At 34.7% G+C, this 19,096-nt stretch overlaps 1 protein-coding gene across 1 annotated transcript in view; it reads right to left on the bottom strand.

Annotated features, from left to right (window-relative positions):
• LOC117578104 (uncharacterized) overlaps nucleotides 1-19,096 on the bottom strand; it is a 156,242-nt gene that overhangs the window by 123,463 nt on the left and 13,683 nt on the right. Inside the window, exon 2 of the mRNA XM_034263281.2 lies at nucleotides 17,918-18,494. The gene's annotated coding sequence lies outside the window, so the exon portion shown is untranslated. The remainder of the gene's footprint in view (nucleotides 1-17,917; nucleotides 18,495-19,096) is intronic.

Raw genomic sequence — 19,096 nt, 5'->3', positions numbered from 1 at the left:
GAATGCAACACCAAATTGTTGTCACTCAGCTGACCATAAAATGATGATCTACTAGCATGCAATGCAATTTTTTGAGAGAGAGAGGAAACCAGCTTGCTTGGCAAACTTGGGTTGCTTCTGGCTTCTCTGCTGGTTGCTTGATTGCCCAGTTACGCAGTCAAGTCTTACGCTAATTGATTCTGCCGCATTACTGTTTACAAGGCCTAATTTTTGTTGAAATGTGAGCGATGCCAGGCGAAGCACAGAAAAAAGCAAGTAGGATAGCAAGATTGGAGTGTGCTCGACTGTGAGATACCCGCTACCCATTTAGAATATAGTCGTTGGTATATTTTTAGTATTTTAGTATACTTGGTATCAATTATAAAATATACCTACTATTTTGGTATATTTTAAAATTGATACCAAGAATAGTCATATTTGTAGTATTTTTGCGGTTAATTAATACCACAATAAATACCACAAAATACTAAAAATATACCAATGAATATATATTGGTATATTAATATAGTACTATGATGTGATATAAATTTAAAAATATACCAAATTAATATTCATAAAAAATACTGGAAATATATCGAAGTCTATATTTGGTATATTATTGTATTATGGTGCTGTATAAATTTTAATATATACTAAATTTATATACAACAAATATACTAAAAATATACCAAAGGCTATATTTAGCATTTTGATTATTTACTATTAAATTTAATATATACAATATAGTATAACATATGACAGACTGCCAATCAAAGTAACTTAGATGTTTCCTTGTTCCTATTACATACATTTCCTGCAGGCACAAAGTCATAAATACCCTTTTACCCTGTGGGTAGTGGGTATAAACAGGGAGAATCGAGTGTCAGAGTCAAGCGACAGGCGACAGGCGACAGAAGTCAGAGGAGGAGTCGCGATCAGTGTCAGAGTCAAGCGTGGTAATTTGGACACGCTGACCTCTATGTGTCTGTCTCTGTTTCTGTCTCTGTCTGACCATCTTTGCTTCTCTCCTGCTCTCCTGCTATCCTGCTGTCCTGCTGTCCAATGGTAATCAGCTTTATGGCAAGGCGTGTCTCCAACGAATTCAGTTTGCGGTTTGTTGTTTCGCGTTGCTTTTTTGATGTCGCTGCTGCTGGTAAATGATATGCGCCGCCTTGCCAAGTGACAGCGCTAATGGGCAGTCTCTGAATGGCTGACTGACTGACTGACTGAATGAATGACTAACTGACTGAATGGCTGACTGACTGAGATGAGTATGAGAGGAACTGTGTGTGCTATGCATCTGTCTGTCCGCAATGCTCGCTCAATCAGCGTGGCTCAATAAACTATGAAGCTACTTGGCATTGTTTGAATGCCGCTCTCGTTGTTGCTGTGGCTTCGGCTGATGCTGTGGTTGCTGCTGCACTCGATCCTCTGTCCACTAAGTGGCCCAAGTATGTCGTCGTCGTCGTCGTCGTCGTCCACATTCACGTCCCACAAGTGGTTTGTCGGCTGATTGCTGTTATGTGCTGGTATGCAGCGCTTAACACGCCAAGTCAATTAAATGTTGCTGTGTTGTGATGTTGCTGCTTCCGCAAGGAAAGTGTAGCACACAGCAATGCTACAATGTTGCCTCGTAAACGTTGTTTGCAGCTCATGTTTGATGTATAACAAACACACACTTACGAGCCTCGAACCCGAACTCAGAGTCGAACTCGCCTCTGGGTACCGCATTGCCGCATTGTGGCCATTGTGGACGCACTTGGCCAAGTGTCGATGAAGTGTTTATGGTATAAACAGAAATAACAACAACAACAACAACAACAACGTTGCATCGCATCGCATCGCATCGCATCGCGTTACTCTTGCCACTTTCTAGGTGCCACCTCAAAAAAGCATTGTTGCCTGTCGTTCTGTATGTGTGTGTGTGTGTGTTGCCTGATCCACCCGCCGCACAACTGTCCATAAATTGCCAACTTCGTGTGGGTTATCGTGGCCAAGTCAGTAGCACACACTAGCTTGGTGAAAGTGACTCGCTGACTCGTGCTCCTTTTTTTATTTTTTTTGTTATTTTTTGGTTGCTCGTCTTAACTAACTGCACGTTTTTCTTTTGCCTTCACAAAAAGCAGTCGTAACTCAGCCTGGGCTGCCAATGGGGCGCCGCCAAAAGAAAAACAATGGCACTAAAACTAGTTGACACATGCTTGCCACTGCTTAATAGCTGGCCGCAAGCATAGAGCAAACAACAAAACCCAAGTGAGTGCAACACGAATCAATCACAGTCACATTTCAATGCGAAGCATCTTAGAAATGAGTAGCACATCAATTGATTACTAAATAATTGCTCAACTAATAATATTTAATAATAATTCTTTACTCATTATGCAGCTCAATTTCTGTAATATTTTAAAAATCTCCTATAAATTGAAACACTTTATTGAAAAAATAAGAAGAGAATTTTGATATGTGAACGTGTTTAAACAAGTAAGAAAGTTACAGTCGAGTGTGCTCGACTGTGAGATACCCGCTACCCATTTTTAATAAAGGCAAAATATTGCGATATCATTTTCAAAATATACCGAATATACTGCAAAAATACTAAAAATATACCGGTTATACTACAAAAATACTAAAAATACACCAAATGGTATATTTGGTATATCGATATAGTACACCATTCAAAATATACCATAGACGGCACAATGTACCAGATTGTCGGCCAAAGCAACTCAAACCCTTCGTAAGTAGGCGCTTTTGCCCATACAAAAGTATTTCTTTAATAACTTCCACAATTTTTATCTGATCGTAACCAAATTTTTATAAACACTATAGTATTTATTGTATATACCAAAATTCACAACTTTAGCTTTAAAATTACGCTTGTTATTCGATTTTTTCGATTTGCAGGGGCGGAAGTGGGCGTGGCAAAAATTTGAAACAAACTTGATCTGCGTGCAAACATAACAAATGCTGTCGAAAAAAATTATAGCTCTATCTCTCGTAGTCTCTGAGATCTAGGTGTTCATGCGGACAGACGGACAGACACACAGACGGACAGGGCTAGATCGTCTCGGCTGTTGATGCTGATCAAGAATATATATACTTTATAGGGTCGGAGATGCCTCCTTCTACCTGTTACATACATTTCCTGCCGGCACAAAGTTATAATACCCTTCTACCCTATGGGTAGCGGGTATAAAAAGATATGCAAAATCATTCAGACTAATTGTACTTTTTTTATTATAACAGATTGTATGAGTAAGCTAATAATACTCGTATAGGGAACTTTATTAGGGGAAAAGCGCTATTTAGATTTAAAGCAACATAAATTGTTTATAATGAAATAAGTTAGCTTCTTTCTTTTGACAAACTGGTATATTTTGAACTATCTTAATGTACCAAATATAACCACTGGTAAATTTTTAGTATTTTTGCGGTATATTCATGTAGTAGTTAAATATAATTTAGAAAGCAAATTGATCTTTTCTAGATAACGTGCTAAAATCAAGAATAATATCTTAAGATCAAGATTGTTTGATGTCACAATTGAACCAAGAAGATTTAATCTTAAATCTAGATCCAAATATATACATATATATCAAATATTAGATCCACTAAACAATCAAAAATAGATAGAATTGCATACGTATTTGCTTTTGTTAATTTAAAATGTAAACCTTTGAATTGTATTACATATGTTATGATAAACTTGTTATTTGATGAATAAGTTGACGTAAGAACAAATTAAAATTAAAATTAATAAAAGCTTCCTTTGAGCTTTAAATAAACTTTGAAATTATTAATTTCATACTGTTGATTTTGAATAATTATTTACAATTAATCAAAGCAACGCTTAAAATACCAAAAATTATAGTACGAATGTCGAAAGTGATCAGAAAAACATCAAGAGCTAACAATATAAAACTATGTTTTATTTAACTGCCACATTTAGTGCTAAACAAATTGCCATAGTCATGATTTATTTTGCACAAAGACATTTTGCGTTTGTGTCCTAGATTCATGTATAAAATTAATTTCAAGTGCCACTTCAAGCATATTTGTGCTGAGAGTTGCTTAAAACACAATTTGCAGCCTGTCTGCATCTAATTTAAAAACATTTTTAACATTTTTGCTTGCCACCAAAAAATAAAATACAAAATAAAAGTGGTGATAAAAATTGTAATTGCAGAGTGAGTGAAATAATTAGCAGTTTGCCACCGTTTTCGCAATGCAAAACTTGACTCCAAACGAGGAGAAGAGTAGTTGAAGTTGAAGTTGCTGCTGCTGTTGTGTGGCTGCAATTGAAAATGTCAGAAAAGTGCCAAGATTCGGGGCAAAGTTGCAGCGTCATCTTTGGCCATTTGCGGCAGCCGTTAGATGTAGGCTCAAAGTCATCGCCAGCGGCGATCATTAACCATAAAGCCAGGCAGCTAGCCAAAGCTATGCGGTTAGCCAAGTCAGTTTGGCAGGCTCAGTGTGTTGTATAGTAGACTTGATCAGCTTGGAGCCTGGAGATCGCTTTTTAGCGGACACGGCGCTGACTTTAGCTGTCGGAGAGGTTCGCAGCTTCTGGTCTGCAATTTGCAATTTGTTTGCAAAGATTTTGCGAAGCGTTCATTAAATATCGTTAAAGGCGGCTGCGAAATTATGGTAATTGTATGGAAATAGCGCATGCGCCGCGTTGCACACAAAATGACAATGACAAATTGCTGCGACATACTGCGGACAAGTGGAAGTTACTAATAAAATAAATATATCTCGTTGCTGCTCAACTAAAACTCTCTTTCCATGTTTTAAACAATTCCATTAAAACTAAAATAACAAAAATACTAAATTTACATATACTAAAAACAATAAAAAATACTGAAATACAAAATTTAGAACACAATATGGAAATGCAAAATATTGAAAACAAAAAATATAAAAAATACTGAAGTACAAATACAGAAATATTAAAATACCATTATACTGAAAACAAATAACACAAGGGAAATAATTTGAAATAATATTGAAATACAAATTCTGAACAAAATATGAAAATACGAAATGCTGAAAACAAAAAATAAAATTAAATGCTAAGACTGATATTCAAATACTGAAAACAAAAGCATAATACTGAAATACTTAAGTACAAATATTGAAAACTAAATAGATAAATAAATAAAAAAAAAGCAATATACCAAAAATAAAAAATGAAATGAAATACTGAGATACTGAATAACAAATACTAAAAACAAAAACATAATACTAATATTGTCAAATAAAATACTGAAATACAGTACTAAATACTGAAAACAAATAAGGAAAATAAATAAGAAATAAAATAAAATAAAAATACAAAAATATCAAAATAAATACGAACATCAATAAACATTTTACAACTCAATTTGAGTGTTATCATAAACTTGGCAAATTGGAAATTCATTAATAAAAGTACGTATTTAATTTGTATTTATGATCAACAAAAAATCAGGCAATTTTTTCGTTTCCCACATTAAAATTTAAACGAAATGCATTTTTATTTGGCAATTGCAATTTGCTGTTTGTTGCAATTGTTATTGCTGTAAACTCAATGTTGTTATTGTTCATGTTGTTGTTATTGTTGTTGTTGGACGTGCCGGTCACATAAATTAAGCAACGCTAAGCGAGTCAATTTCACTGCACATTATGGCCCAAATTATCAATGCCCATAAAGTATTTCCTCTTTAGCCGCAAGCGCAAAGCACAAAACAACAAAAACACAAAACTAAAAAGAAAAAAATGAAAACTGCAACGAAAAAATAGTGGAAAAAAGAAATAAGTTTGTGCTGGGGAGCCGCAGAAAATGCGTTCATCACGTTTCTGTTTGCCGTTTAGTACGAAATAAATGTAAAGACGAGCCAGATGAAGCCCCAAAGAGGCCGAGACCAAAGTGGTGATGAAGGTACAGAGGAGAAAGAGAAGGAGGAAGAGGTGGAGGTGGAGAAAAAGCTGAAGAGTGAGACGAGCACAAATGCTAAAATAATAAAGTACGAGTACGAATACGAGTAAAAGACGCCCACAAAAAATGCTAACAAGTAACGAGAGTAACTTTAGCTCACACATAGATACACACACACACACACACACATTGGCGGTAAACTGGACTTGCAGTGGAGAGTGGAAGAGTTTTTTTTTCCTGACTGTTGTTGTCATGTTGCAGCCGCATGGCTAAATAAAATCCGTTATAAATAAATGCACGTATTGCCATTACATTTCATTGTCTGCCAACCAGATTTTCCCCTCCCCCTCTCGCAGCACCCCCTTCTATATCACTTCACAGCCAGCGGTCACAAGTTGGCTGCAGTTGAGAGGAGCTTGCAATGCAGTTTTCGGGGCATCCTGCCTGCCTAAATGGCGTTAAATATGGCGTTGATGATCATTATCAGTTGACTGTAACTGCAAACGCTGATCGCTGTCCACGACTACAACACAGCAACAACAGCAACAACGACAACCACGATGCACGTTGCTGTAATCCAATAGCCGCATCACGTCGTCGTCGTTGCGAGGTGTTAAATTTGCCAGGCGCTAATGAAGTCGGCCCCGGCGTTCACAATTCAAATCACAAATAAAACGGACAACAACAACAACACCAGAAATTAAAAGAACGTCGTTGTTTTTTTTTCGGTTTTTTGTTTTTGTGTGTTTCTTTAAGAGATATCACATGGTCGTCCTCTGGCTCAGCTGCAGCCTCGTCACGAATTAATATTTGCCATGCCGATCATCTCTCGCTCTCGCTCTCCCTCGCTCTGGCTCTGTCTCTGTCTCTGGCTCTAATGAATGCCTCCAACGCCTCCTCGTATTCACTGCGATATTGGGCAACGCCTACCCGAGAGTCATTTATAATTTTACGCGAATTGCCACAGCCTGTGTTGCAGTTGCAGTTGCACATCCTCCTGGATCTTTTTGTTCCTCCTTGCTTCTTTGAGATTGGTCTGCCCAAGTTCATGATCGTGCTGCACGTTTCGCAGGCCTTTATTTACGGGCACAGCAGTTAACTCCCCTCTCTCCCTCTCGTTTGTGGCCTTTTCCTGCCTGCTTCCGTCTCGGCTAACAAGTTACCGATTGCTGCTTGGCCTCTTCTTCCGTCTACATTCTTCTCCCACTTCTTGTCGTCTTCTTCTTTGCACATTAACTCCTTTGCCAATAATCATAATAATTTACGACCACCCAATAGCGCTTCGTAGTGGGGAGAGAAAGAACAGAGCAAGAGGACACAGTGGAAGCTGACAGCATTTTGTAATCATTTTGTATATTCTATACTACATATATTGCACTTTACATGCTTTCCGTTCAACGTTCAACGTTCATTGGCCAACAAAAAAACGCTAAACTCAAAACTCAGCGAAACTTCAGCTACGAGTGCCACTGTCTAGACGAATTCCCCATCGAGAGTTGACCAAAGTCCGGCAGCTCAAAACTTTTCTCGCCTTCCAATTCATTTCATTTCATAATACTCAAATCAAATTTACTCGCCTTGCGCTTGAAATAGGTCAATAGCTTGTAATTGCGCTGAGTGCGAGGAAAATGCTAGAAATGTGTGAAAATGTTTGCAACAAATATTAAAATGTTGATTTTGTTTAATGTGCAGCGCAGTAAAATAATAATAATAATTAAAAATTATTATTAAAATAGAAGAAATCAAGTAAGAAAGCTACAGTCGAATGTGCTCGACTTTGAAATACCCGTTACCCCTCTTTGAATAACAGCCAAAAATATACCAAATTAATATACCGCAAAAATGCTTAAAAATGCAAATTAGTGCAAATTTTAAATGTTATATTATAACAAATTAATATACTGCAAAAATACGAAAAATATACCATATAGTGCGGTATTGATTTTAAAATATACTAAATTAACATATTGTAAAATATTAAAATATTATGAATGTTATGTTATTAATTTTAAAATATACTGAATTGACATACCGCAAAAATACTAACAATATACCAATGGCTATATGTAGTATGTTGATAAAGTACTACATCTAAAAATATAGCAGAGGCTGATTTTGTTTTTATACTTATTTTTTACAAAATCTCGCATATTATATAGTAAATAATATCAGTTATTCATTTGATAAACATTAATTTTAATCAGACTTTGTCGTCCATCAAAATATTGTGAGAACTTGTCGTATACTTAATTTATTCTATTTAATAGCCTTAAGCTTGACTTTATAATATTCTTGTTTAATATTATATATAGTCATAACATGAAAAGACATTTTTGTGTTGCACATGTGCAAAGCATTCAACTTGTCGTATACGTAATTTAAAATGTAGGAAAATACTTTTTTTCTTGAGGCTAATATAATTATATTTTATTAGTTACTTAAGTAACCAATTTAATATTTTGAAAAAGACAATATGTCAAATTTAATGCTCAAGAATAAAAAAAAAGTTTTAAAAATAATAAGAAATCATTTAATTGGGTGTGAAATGTTAATATTGATCTTTTAGTAGATTCCAATATGAAGATAACTTCAAATGCTCATATTCTGCCGTTTCATTGTTGTGCATTCTAAAGTCTTCAATTAATTTAATAAAAGTAATAATAACTTTTGATTGCAGCTTGTAGTATTTTTAATTAATAATACTTGTGGGTGCGTAAATTGAGTTTTGCCGCCTGTTTTGTTAACGTTCAATGACCCATTGATATAATTTGAACATGTCTGCATTGCTATTCACATTATGAACAAACATGGCTTTCCATTTTGTGCTCATTTGTTTAATTGCGCATAATAAATGAAATTATGAAATCCATCGGGAGCTGCACTCTCCGTTAGCAATTTTATCATTGTGCATGCTTGCGGTTTGGTTTCGTTGTGGGATATGAAAAATATATGAGCGGAGAGCAGGTTAATCTCAACTGCCCAATACCCTGTAATAAGTTCTACAAATTAAGCAATTTAATTATTAGTTCACCTTTCACATATAGTAAATATCTAAAATTATTCCCATTTAAGTTTCTCGATTACATAATTTGTTGGCACTGAAACTCCAGGGTATGAACACGACTACAAACCGCAACGTTAATTTCAATTTGCGGACCTCGATGCGGTTAGACCTCCACAAAGGGCAATGCAACAACTGGTCAGGGTTGTCAGTGCAACTAAGCGAAGAAACAATATACGTGTGCAACAGCAACAACGGCAGCAGTAAGGTGCTTTTCATTCTACCACAAATTGCGGTTGCTGCTGGAGCTGCAATTAATACAATTTGTAGCCATAGCTATCAGCTGTCTTAATTTGCCTGCTCTCCGTTGTTGCAGGCTGGTGACTCGTGGCCTTTGAGGCCATGACTCAATGCGATTTTATGTCTGCCTGACTGTCTGTCTACACCTAGCTGCAGAATTTTGTGTACTTAGCAGAACTACAATTGATTCCTTTTTTACAGGTTGACTAATTACGACCACTTTCATTAGACAGACTTCTGTCAAGTCTTTTGTGGAACACATATTTAAAAAGCATTTTAACTAGACCTTTTTGACTTTCTTAAGAGTGAGCTTTTATTTTTTTTTAATATATCCAGACATTCACCTTCAAATATTAAAACTAAATTGATTTACAGTTCTGTATAATGTAAGCAGAGCATTTAAATGTTAAAGTTTGAAGTTAACATTGTTCTGTCAAATTCGTTCCTAACATTTGTAGATTGCAGGACCATTTGAAGATATAAGTTAAAAGCAGCTTAAGAGTGTAGTTACACCGTTGTTGATATAAATTAAAATTCAATCAACTCTTAAAGCTAGAAGCCAATAGTGTGCTGTCAACATTTATGTATAATGTTCAGTTAACATTCAAAAGAAAAGGCTAAAAGTTAACATTACATTTATAGAATACTAAACTTATATGTTACTGAATAGAATACTGAATAATATGAATATTGAACCAGAAGTTACCATCATCGTATATAAAATTAAATCAATCAACTATTAAAGCTAGAAGCCAAATGTGTACTGTCAACATTTATGTATAATGTTCAGTTAACATTCAAAAGAAAAGGCTAAAAGTTAACATTACATTTATAGAATAATAAACTTATATGTTACTGAATAGAATACTGAATAATGTGAATATTGAACCAGAAGTTAACATCATCGTATATAAAATTAAATTCATTCAAAAGTCGCAGCTAAAACTTATAAGAGTGCTATCAACATCTTAAAAATACTTTGCACTATTAACATTTATAGAAAACTAAACTCAACAATGCCATGTTAAAAGCTAAATGTTAACATTGTGCTGTTAAATTTAAATCATTAATTTAAGCGCCTTTGAGTGAGTGAACTTAACAAGTATTTTACAATATTCGCCACAGAAATCATTTGAAATGCAACAGCTCAGCTAACACGTAGTGGCAACAGTTTGAAGCAGTCAGTGAACTGTCAAACGAAACAAAAAGCCGGCAGCTTGTTTTCATGCCGCAAACGAGTTGAAAGAACAACAAACCGGAAAACAAAATATGTCAGGAGCAACAAGAAGCACAATCGAAAAATGTTTAATGTCGTGTGCCCAAAAATAATGCAAGTATTTAATGCGCGCAGAGAGCACATAATTAAAATGCACAACACACAAAATAAATGCATACAAATAAAAGCAATTTAAAGTTTGCAATTATGAAGCAATTGCAACAAATTTTACCGCAAGCGTTGACGAATTTGTTTATTTGAAAAGTTAAATATTCCAAAAAATTGGTTTATAATTTGAGATAAAGTTTAGCAAATATTTTCTGATTGCATTAAAGTTTAACAAAAGATAATAATAAATATTAAATACCACATCAAAGTAAATATACTATAAAAAATACATAGCAAATACCAATACAATATTATGATTTATAAACCATCATTGGATATTTGAACTAACTCCATGTTTTGCAGCTCTTTGTTGGCTTGCCAAAAATGAAATTAGGTTATTAAAACATTGCTGGCATCAGTAAATTGAAAATCAAATTGTAACAGAAACAGATGAAAAAAGAGTTTGTCTATGCTTTTGTGTAGAGAAATAAAATGGAAAGAGCGATGCGGATTCATTTTTAGCCATCAAGGAAGCGAGCAGTGGACATGGAAGCAGGCGTCACGATAAAGTCAACAAACCGAATTGCAGAAAAAATACATAAAAAAGGAACTAAGAAAGCTACAGTCGAGTGAGCTCGACTGTGAGATACCCGCTACCCATTTTGAATAAACCCAAAACTGTGGGGTATTCTTAAAATATACCAAATAATATACCGCCAAAATAATAAAATTATATCGATGGCCATATTTGGTACAATGATGCAGTACTGCATTATATTATAGAGGTCAAAATATACTAGATTTTCAGCCAAAGCGTAATTTACCACACTAAAGTATTTATTGAATAACTTTTATAATTTTTTTACGATCACAATCAAATTCTCAGGAAAATATTGTGGTCATAACTGTGTATAAAAATATAGCTCTATCTCTTATATTCTCTGAAATCTACATAGGTGTTCATGCAGACAGACGGACAGACGGACAGAAGGACATGGCTATATCGTGTTAGCAGTTGACGAATATATATACACGTCAAGAATATATATACGCTCCATGGGGTCGAAGACGACTGAAGGCTATATTTGGTATATTAATATACTACTACATTTGTAATATACCATAGAGTACAAAATATACCAAACTTAAATTGAAGCAACTTAGTTACCTCCTTCTTCCTGCTGGCACAAAGTTATAATACCTTTTTACCCTATGGGAAGTGGGTATAAAAAAAGAGTTGCAATCTTTGAACACAAATATGAATGTATATATATAAGAGTGTGTGTGTGTTTGTGTGAGTGTGTGTGTGTGGACTGCGCTATGCAAATGAAAAGTGTTGACAAACAGGCTGATGAGTGCGAGGACAACGACAGCAACAACGACAACGATGCTGGCCAAAGGCGTTACGCGTAACAAACAGATGACAACAACAGCAGCAACAACAACATCAATATGAGAGGAGAAAGCAAATAAAATACGGGCTGCAAAAAACGAAGAAGCGATTACATAAATTCATTAAAATGTTTGCAAAATGGAAGTCATGCAAACACCAGCCACAAACAGGCAAACAGGCAAAGTCACAAGGAGTTGCAACATTTGACTGGCTGCAGAAAGGGTGCAGCATACAACATAGAGATGCATAGACCAAAAGGACAGGTAAAATGTGTGGAAGAGAGAGAGAGAGAGAGAGAGAGAGAACGTTGTTATATAGCATATGCCAGATGTCAGTTGTCAGCGATGGACAAGGATGAACGGCAGCAGCAGCAGCAGCAGTAGCCATGGCAATGTCTGAATGCCGCATGCCACATGGCCATGGCCATGGCAGTGGCAAAGGCATCGGCAATGGCAACGGCATTGACAGCAATAAGCAAAATGCAAACAACACACACACATGCAATAAGAATGGTGTTTTTTTTTCTTTTACTATACTACGAAGGTTAATCAAACACACACTGAGGCACATTCTGGACATGCAACATGCACCAGTCAATGTCTCGCTCGCTCTCTCTCTTTCTCTATTTCTCTATATACATATATATTCTCTATATTGCTATCTGCGTACGTGGCGGCATTCGAGCAGAAGATTACTCTGACTCTGACTCCGACTCTGGCAGTCAAACAATGGCCAGCCTGAGATTGAGCTAAAGACTTTTGCTGCCTGCTGCCTGACGATAATGTTGCATGACAATGCCTTGGGCTTTAGGCCTAGGAATACGCTGCAAATGAGTGAAGCCGCTGCCAAAGTTCACAAGTGCAACAGCAAATTGCATTTGGGCAAATGCTGCGTATAAAATGCGCATAAATAAAAACTAAAGCTCTCCAACTCAAGTTCAAGTTGTGGCCAATAAAACGACGGCGGCGGCGGTCATCGGACTAAAACGTGGCAAACAAAAAAAAAAACACAGCTAAACGGTACTTTTTCAAAAAATAAATAAAAAAAAAAGCGGACTGGCATCCCTTTTCAGGATTGTGTGTGTGTGTGCGAGTGTGTGTGTGTGTCTGTTGTGCGCATGCGAGCCGGAGCTTAAATGCCTTTGGCATACGTCAAGTGCCAGCGTCAAGCGTCGCATCGCATCGCGTCGAGCTGAAGCTGAAGCTGGAGCTGGAGCGTCTGTCCCAATCCATGAGCATGAAATGACGTCTTGACGTTGCAACCAAGTGCAAAGAGCATCACAGCTTTATTGCAACGCTTGCAACATGCCACAATGTGATATCATTTTAGGCACTCTAAACTGATGACGATTCGAAAATAAACAATATAAATTATGCAAGTGAAAGTCAACATAAAAAAAAGAAACATATAGCTAAAAATATTTTTAAAAGTAAACTGTTATGAGTTCAATTCAATCTTGAGCATTTATTTTTTGACAACTTCCAATATTTCACTAGAGAATATGAATACTTTATTGGAAATTAAAGAAAAATAAGATTTGCGAGTAAACATGTAAGAAAAGAATTACTCCAATATAATAATTTAAAAAAGATCTTTTAAGAATTTCGAGATGACTAATTATTTATTTAAGCCTTTAAAATGAAGAGATCTTTATCAAAATTCTCATAAATAATAATAAAACAGTCAAAAATAATACAACATTAAAAATGAAAAAGAAGACTAGTATTAATGCAAATAAGCTTAATAAATTTTAAATTAGATATGAAAATCAAACGAGATAATTGGTAGCACACATAGTTTTGGTTTGTATTAGTTATCATATTATTTATTATGTAAAAATCTAAATAAAAATAGTAATTAACAGTACTATTATTATTTTTTTTGAGCTTTAGCATATTCACAAGTTATTGTAAATTACTTGATAAAACAATATTTTAAATTAATTTTTTTTTTTTAATATTTTTGCTATCTTATTATATTGATAATTTCAATTTTCAATTTAAGTTGGGAATTATATTTTAGGGTACTGTTGCCTTCACTCTGAAACGTTTTAATATATGATGCGTATTCTTAAAAATTGATGTTAATTATAACATTTTCAATAAACATATTTTCCAATATTTGGCAATAAATAATTCAAGATTATGTTTAATTAAATTGAAAAGTGTTTTCCTAATAACAAAATCGTATACGTATAGAAAACATTTATTGCCGTGGGTATCTCCAAAGTCGACTCGCCAATGGTAATGAACTTTTCGTTTATCGTTTTCCTCCCGATTTGTATGTATGTTGTCCATCTTCGTCTTCGTTTCGGGCGTCTCGCTGCAACTGTCATTCGATGCGGCCGTTGCACGCATTCCTGAAACTCTTTGCTTGCCCCCTCTCTCTCTCAAACGGTGCGGCATCCTCAGTCCTCAGTCCACAGTCCTTAGTCGGTCGCATTGAAACGTTCACGTTCGCGTTTCACGTTCAGCATTCGTCGTTTGGTATTCGGCATTCAGTGGATTCGGTTTTTTTTTCTTTTTCTTCTCAGTTCAGTTTTGCAGCAGTTTTGTGCAGTTTCAATTAGAAATTCATGAATCTTGATTCGCTTGTATTTATTTTAGCTGCATTAGATGAACTGCCAACGCACTGTGTCAGCTCTTCACTAGCTTGTTGCTGCTTACTGCCTGTTTGATTGTGCAACAAAACAAACAAATGCGTATCCAATGATTTGGATTCATCTCCAACTCAAGTAAGTGAGCACGTGAATGTTTGTATGAACACAACTATCTCAGCTTGGAGTTGATAATGACGTGCGTCTTATATCATATTTTTATTACAATATACATATATCACTAAACTGTAAAGAAGTTCTCTATAATGTATTATTATAGTTCTATGTTCTACTGTTTCAATTACTTAGTGAATATACACAGAAACAAAAAACGTGAATAAAATCTTGAATCAAGATCATGTGATGTCAAAATTGAACCAAGAAACTTTATTCTTAAATTAAGACCAAAAATTTAAAAAATTTATTGAATGCCTAATCTTGAAATTCAAAATTATAGTTTTGTTTTAAGAATTAACAAAATCTCAAAATTGAACCAAGAAGGCAAAATCTTAAATCAACGTAAGATTTTCGAAAAAAATCACGATTTGCAATCTACGCTTCAATCTATATTTTTTTAAACTCAATATTTTAGTGAATATGGATAAAGACAATACAAAATCGATTCCAATGTTCACGTACATAGCAATAAAAAAATTGTTAAATAGCTGTTTATTACGATTTAATGTAGCTGGATGTGTTCAAAGTACATTTAATTTAATTTATAATTTATTTGTTTATTTATTGTAACTTACTTTATACTTTACTTTGTTGTCAAATACAAACATTAACAGAAAACTAAAATACACATTTTTTAAAGGGAAATCATTTATGCAACACCTTTTCACTGCTTTGTATTTTCAAAACTAAAATATAAAACTAAAATATACTTTAGGAATAAACACAGTATTTTTATCTTTAGCCTTTAGCAGGTAGTTTCCCGCTGCTTTTGCTTATTTTCGTTAATAATTTGTTGCACGCTGTGAAACTGAAAGTAGTTCTAATGAAGTTTTTGCTGTAAACTTCTCATGTTGCACAACGAGTAAGCAAATAGTTGCCGCAGTCGTTGCATGTGCAGCAATTGCGTTAATTAACACATGTCGTATACGCAACGCATTTATTAATAACAACTCCTTGCTTGACTGTGATAATGATCAAACATGATGATGATGATGATGATGATGATTGCAGTCAAGTCGCAGAGTGAGTTTTGCATTTCAAATGAAGTCATTGCTGGATGATAATTTTGTCAGCGATGCGACATAATCGACGCAATATGATGTTGATAATTTCATTAATTAAAACGCGCACATCAATTCACACCACTCACACACACACACACACATCTCTGAATCTGTGTGTGTGTGTGCGCGTCAAATCGAGCGATGAATTACAAGTCTGAAGTCAGCAAGGCAGAAATCATATAAAAATCATATAGGAGCGACGATTGCAATTCGCACGGAGTCAACTTGAATTCAGTAACTGACTGACTGACTAAATGACTAACTGACTGAGTGACTGAGTGACTGCTGGGGTTGTCAATAGTATGTTGAACCAACCAAAAGCGAGAGAAAGATGCAGCAAGTTGCCAGTGTGTGTCAACAATAAAGCGCCATTAAATTGCTGATGAAGTGGAAATGCAATCTACTCTCTCGTATTTTATGGCGGAAATGACGAGATGTTGATTAACGTTTGCAGCTCGGCTAAGCTCTTAAAAGTTATTAGCCTAGCTTGTTGGTGGCCAGCCAGGATTACACAGACAACAACAATGTACAAATGTTGTTAGCTTCGAGCCAAAGTATAAATTGATAAGCACAAAACATAATCAGCTGCCAGCGAAATGTGTGGAATGCAAATGGAAAATTGTGTAGAAGGGAATAAATAGTTGGAAATGGCATTTGTAAAGCGATTAAAAAACAAAACAAAAAAAAAAAATACTGCAGCGAAAAGCGCAAAGGGAGTGACAAAGAGTCAAGAGAGACCCCGCAACTTGGTAATAAAAAAAGGAATTTAAAAAACTAAAACCCATAGAAGTCAACTCTTGTGGAAAAGTCAATGAAACTACTGCGCCAAAGAGCGATAACTTTTATTGCTCCCCCAATTCGGATGCCGCTCAGAGGGGGATAGAAAAAAAAAACAAAAAAAAAACTACTTTCACAGAAAGGTGACTCAGTGCTGAGTTCGCTCAAGGAAGTGCAACAAACAAAACTGTTGTTTTACCTCAAAAAAAAGAGGGAAAAAAATAAAACTGGGACACAAAGAAAACTAACAAGCGCTTGCTGAACAATTCCCCCAAACTTGAAGGGTGGGAAGGAAGCTGCCTCCCCCTCTTTTGGGTTATGCACTCATTACGCTTGTGCTACCAAAATAGAGTGGGGGGGAGGGGGGTGTAAAGCTCAAGTGATCACGCTTAATGCAAATTACCATAATCAGGTATACAACTAACACACACAATACTAGCGTAGAGCTAAGCATTCTCCCCTCTTTGCAAAATAAACGTGCTTTTTACGTGCTCAAGTATTCATTAGCTCGCTTGACGAATTTCCAATTCGTTTTTCGCATTCATTTCAGTGGAATGAATCGACTGCAAATACACTCACCATGCACCACAATTATGCACACTTTAATGGATTCAATAAAAACCACATTTCATTGATTTAATTCCAACAAATATTTATCTTGAATTTAATGCACACCAATTTTCAATTTTATGCTCAAATTAAATCTATTAATGTTTACATTTTAATTATTGTATTTATTACTCATTCGTGAACTTTCATTATTTTTTGGCATTACAGTTTTTTTTAATTTTGGTGAAAGGTAATAAATCAAATCTTCATTTTTATGTATTTCTAGCAAAATTCAATCTCCTGCTTTTGGTTGGCATAAGTAGGTGAGTCAGTTAATGTTAATATAATTTTTATAGACTATCTACAAAAAAATAATGCAGAACTGCTACTGAAAGAGTAAGCTGTTGGTATTCGGTTGTGTGTATTTGAGATTCTTAATTTTGTTATTTACTTTTCAGTAGTCATTTCATTTCCATCAAATTTGAATTGATTTCAGTTCAAATTTAAATCAATTTTGAATTAGTTAAAGTTAAATTAAATTTCGGTCAAGCACACCTGCTATTGCACTTTTCTGATGAAAGTAAAGTCTTTATTTTATTATTTCCATTTCAAATTGAAATTATTCGAGTTCATAATTATGGCAAGTTCAAATGCAAATTTTGCATTTTAACTATAAGTTTTAACTAGCTAAAGTTAACTAACTAATAAGCTTAAGCTATATTAATTTCCCCAATAAATACTCATTACGTATACGTAACGTATGCACTTCAACACTCAGCACTGGGTTCGTTTACAGTATATAATTGTTTGAAAATAAGTGTAGACTGTGCATCAACTTACCAGAAATGTATATAGACCGGATGCAGGCAAAAGCTTTTCCCTCAGCTCAATGAAACTTTCGGCGGGTGGTTGTCGAGGAGTTTTTCTGATGCACTTGGGAATTTGCAGTCTATGGCCAAGCAATTAAATTGCGTAATTAAACTAAATGCATTCGGCGAGGCCAGTTGATCTCTCCAGGGTATTTACAACTTGCTCTGCTGCTGCTGTTGCTTTCGCTGTTGTTGCTGCTTAACTTTTATGCACTTTTCTCAGCGGGGGCAAATGCCAATTATTATTATTATTGTTATGGTTGTTGTTGTTGTTGTTGTCGTTGTCGTGTTTTGTGATCTCTCTGTCAGTGGCCAAATGCCCAGAGACCTTATTTCAATTAATTTGCGTTAATGCGATTAGTTTCCCCGAATGCACGTTTGCATTAATTAATTAACCGATTTTAATTTGACAATTATTTGGCACTTTGACAATTGTGTTTATTGATTATTTTATGGCATTTTTTATGTGACTTGTGTTTGCATTCTGCACTTTACCTAATTTCATAATATTATAAACCGATTAATGTGATTCAATTAAATGCGTTCAGCTGCAAATAGAAAAAATGCAAAATATTTAACATATATGTATGTATATTTTTTCAACTATTATACAAAACTAGTAGGAAAGCTACAATCGAGTGTGCTCGACTGTGAGATATCCGCTAAAAATATACCAAACTAATATAACAACTTCCCAATTCAAATAAAAGCAAAGCAGTCGGGTATTCGTTTTAAAATATACCAAATTAATTTACCACAAAAATACTTCAAATATCTGTATTATGTATTTGGTATATTACATGTATTACATATGACATTTTACTACATTTAAATAATACCATCGAGTGGACAAAATAGTAATCAATGAGAGTTTCTTTCCATACAAAAGTATTTCTTAACTTCTACAAATTATTTGATCGCAAGCAAATTTTGCTGTGGCTAAAGTGAGCGCTTAAAAGAAAACTTGCTTGTTGAAAAAAAATAGAAATTCATTATATTTATTGTATATACTTTAAAATATAATACTTCATATAATAATATAAAACTATCAAATTAAACAATTTCAGAGTTCTGAGACAATTTTGTCGTAATGAAATGTTCTTCATTTCATAAGACAATAATTGCGTTTTTACTTGGTATCAATTTTATG

The sequence above is a fragment of the Drosophila albomicans genome, chromosome X (assembly GCF_009650485.2).
Source record: "Drosophila albomicans strain 15112-1751.03 chromosome X, ASM965048v2, whole genome shotgun sequence".
Taxonomy (NCBI): domain Eukaryota; kingdom Metazoa; phylum Arthropoda; class Insecta; order Diptera; family Drosophilidae; genus Drosophila; species Drosophila albomicans.
Note: the sequence above shows the minus strand (reverse complement) of the source record. Positions and strands in the feature narration are given on the sequence as shown.